This window comes from Montipora capricornis, chromosome 1, assembly GCF_036669925.1.
Source record: "Montipora capricornis isolate CH-2021 chromosome 1, ASM3666992v2, whole genome shotgun sequence".
In the NCBI taxonomy this organism is placed as follows: domain Eukaryota; kingdom Metazoa; phylum Cnidaria; class Anthozoa; order Scleractinia; family Acroporidae; genus Montipora; species Montipora capricornis.
This window is the reverse complement of record NC_090883.1, coordinates 4,526,565-4,530,206: the sequence shown is the minus strand read 5'-3', so window position 1 is coordinate 4,530,206 and position 3,642 is coordinate 4,526,565. Positions and strand designations below refer to the sequence as shown.

General features: G+C 38.3%; 1 long non-coding RNA gene and 1 pseudogene across 1 annotated transcript; both read right to left on the bottom strand.

Moving 5' to 3' along the window:
* LOC138054988 (uncharacterized) overlaps window positions 1-215 on the bottom strand; it is a 2,028-nt pseudogene extending 1,813 nt beyond the window's left edge.
* A 574-nt stretch (window positions 216-789) lies between these two features.
* Window positions 790-3,288, bottom strand: LOC138050951 (uncharacterized). Its single transcript, XR_011132717.1, has 3 exons — window positions 3,130-3,288; window positions 2,859-2,927; window positions 790-1,483 (listed from the first exon to the last, which is right to left on the bottom strand). It is a non-coding gene; the product is annotated as an uncharacterized lncRNA (long non-coding RNA).
* Between the last annotated feature and the right edge of the window lie 354 nt (window positions 3,289-3,642).

The window sequence follows — 3,642 nt, the reverse complement described above, 5'->3', positions numbered from 1 at the left end:
TAACATTCCTTTAAGGCCATGCTTTCTACATTCCTTAAAGGCCCCGCTTTTAACATTCCTTAAAGGCCACGCCTTTAACATTCCTTGAAGGCCACGCTTTTAACATTCCTTAAAGGCCCCGCTTTTAACATTCCTAAAAAGCAGCGTCCTTACAGGATAGGTCGCTTATATTGTTTAAGGTGAACAGGACAGAGTAATGGTGAAATAGTTGCCATAGCATTAAATTATATTTTGGAGTGACGTTTTCGTTGACGTTGACGTTTTCTTCGCGATGATATGATTCATTTGATTAAAAAAGGAAAAAGTGCTGGAATTTTCAAAGCATCATTGCTCAGAAATCAGGGCTACAGGGCAACAGTTTGCAAAATTAGTGGAGACACCTGCACATTGCAGCTACCCTCTCCCCCTTATCAATGTTGCTAGCAATACAAAAATTGCTGAAAACTTAAACAGTCAACATTAAAAGGGGGAGAGGGAGGGGGGATGTAAGAAAGGTTGGAATTGTAGATACGGCGGATATTGGAAGTTAGAAAAGGTATTTTTTTAACGGGAGTGTCTCACCAATTTTACAACCTGTTGAGGCTCATTATGCAATCCCTTTCACAGTAGTACGTTATGCTTGCTGATTGATAAGAAAACGAAAATATTGTGCTAATGAGGCAACACTGTAAACAAAGATTCCCCAGCGAAGACCTTTATTGGTGATAATTATGTCATTACCATTTGCTATGTTGTTGTGTTTAAATCTGAATTCCAAAAAGGAGCGTAATCAGACCATACTTTCTCAAACAAACGCAGCTACCAACAGTGAATATTTCCGTTTACTTCTAAGGAGTTGCTATCAGTTTACTCATAAGGCACTGATAATTACTCTATTTTGCACAAGAAGATTTGTTGTTACGTTGCGTTGTCATTGAATTTTTGTTGACTCCCGAGCACTGCTTTTTGAAATTAACGAGCCCTTTAAGAAAAGCAGTCCACCCTATACTGTCCAGTTTCGACTTGACTTGTATTTAACTCCATTTACATTTATTATTAATAAACAGAATAACACAGGCCCGTTTGGGGTTTAAGCAAAGGCGATGGCTACGACAAGGATTATGCCACAAAGCGAGGATATGATTGGTTAAAAAAGGAAAAATGCTCTTACTTTGTGATAATTTCAGTGCAAAACAGCACCTTGAAATCATCAAAGCGTGGGCATATAAAGATGAACCGTCCATTTCCTATTTTCCCTTTTAACCGTTAGTACCGTAAGATGTCAGACAAGTAAGTAACTTATTTTATCCCCTCATACTGCGAATGATCAAAGCCTCCTTTTAATGTGAATGTCTAGCATTACTATTATTGTAATTAAAGAAATGACAATCTATTTACAAAGTGAAACATAAACTAAAGATGAGAGGGACGATCTATTAACATAAAATACGGTTATATGCATGATGACGCCGTCGACGACTTAAAATCTGGTGTTAAAGGTCACCTGTAAGGAAACAAAGAACATAACGTTAGACAAAAGTAAAAAATTATGGATAGCTTTGCTCGTAATGAAAGTGCAGCAATAGCTTTTGACAAGGTAAGGCAGGTATTGCCCCTATCAATGTTAAGCCCCAAGAGGTCTGTCCACAGGGTGGGGATTTTGATCGTACGCATTTCCCCAGGGCAGGGAATTTGACATGGCCACCATCTTGGATAATGAAGAAGGCTTGGAAATCAACCTTGTTCCCAAGGCCTTTCCCTCCCCAGGTAGTGCGGGAAAGGCCCTGGGAACGAGGTTGCCTAAAAATAACTCCGCCATCTTGGAAAATACCCGGAAGGCATTCAAATGAACTTCCCACATTTGTGAGAGGTGGCTGCACGAAAGGTGAGTGGTATATACATTGTCCTCTATTGTGTGCAGCAAGGTCTAAAGGGTATTATTTTGGCCACCTTCACTCGACCCAGCGTGAGGGCTTTTGATCCTTTTTGTCCCGGGGGTGGGGAATTTGACTTATTTTTTTCAGAAAATGTCCAAATCCCCACCCCTTGCCCGACGCCCCCCCTCCCCCCTTGGACTTCTCAATTATTGGTGCATAAACAAATTTGAGTGAAACATGTAAACGTGCGGCGTGAACTTGCAGTTCGCCAGTCGCTCAATTATGGTCTCATTTTGCGCCGTCCACTACTGGAAAATTTCATTATTTATTGGAACATGTTACTGAAAAGAGGACTTAGACTGAGGTACAATTTACCCTTTGACTTCAACAGGGCCACAAGTGTATAGATTAACTCTGTTTCATTGTAGGCTATTTTTCTCCGTATAGAGAATTATTAATTTTTCTGTGCAGCTAGAAGTGTATATCGAGTATATTACATGGCCGCGCGGGGATACGAATTTTATCTGTGAACGAGTGAGAGATACTTTCAGCACGAGAAGATAAGATTCGTATCCCCAAGCGACCATGTAATGTTCTGTTTATTATATAGATATTGATGAAATGTCTAGATTTAAAACAACTTGTTTTATTCATTTTCAAAATGATGCAAAAAGTGGTCACGAACCGCTAGAACACGCATGTTGTGTAACATGAAACAAGATATGAAATTTAAGAAAAACAAATCATGATAATGTCAAATTTTGCAATGAAAATGTTAATATAGTAGAGAATAATTATATTAAAGCACAAAAGTATCTTACAATGAAGAGAAAGCTCGCTTTTTGTTGGCTAATCTTGTTGGTTACCATGACAACACCTATATCCTCACATGTGAAAGATAAAAATGGTATGTTCACTGCGTGCAGTGAAGATATGATTTTTTAGTAATAGGAGAAATCTTGTTATTTCATCAATATCTATGTAATAAAACAAGATACTTACAATTCCACTGTTTTCATTATCACTGCCATCTTTCTCGCTTTCCCTTCGGGCGCGTTTTGCCGGCGCTCCCTGTAGTTAGTTAAAAGGTTTTGTTTCCACAACAAAATCATGTGGAAAGAGAAAAAAAAAATTCAATCTTTGTGGAAACATTTGCATGAACTTAAGAAGCTTTGTCTATTCATACTGTAGATGCAAAGTAAAAAAAATCTTCTTTCACTTGATTGAAATTAATATGGAAGAAATTGAAAGGACTGCACCCCAGAAACTGTACCTGAGTCGTTAAGGCCAGGATTCTCTCCTGTCTCACCTGGATTGATGGTATAAAAAGAAAAATTCCATTTTACAAACGAACGTAAGGTTTGCGACATTTATTTGTCAGTTGCACATGCGGGTGTCACAGTAAGCATGCTAATAACAATTATTAGTAATTGATTTACACTCATAATTCTTTAGTTTCCATTCACAAAGTTTATACCAAGTAGCAATATTCTTTTGATGAAAGTAAGATCCACAGAAGTGGAAGCTGATGCTTATTGCATTGTCCCTTCCTGCATCAATTTCAGTAACCTTTCATGGTCAACTCTAATCGGATGACCATAAAACTGAAAGCCCTAAAGCCTCAAAACCTTCCCATCAGTTTCACTGTAAAAATGACAACATGTTTGATTGGCCACATTATCATTATCATTATCATTATGTTAGGTGAGGAAGTAGTTATATCAGGGGTATTTGTGGTGACCCTAAGAATCCTGCGCAGTAACGTATACACTGGGGCACGACTCAG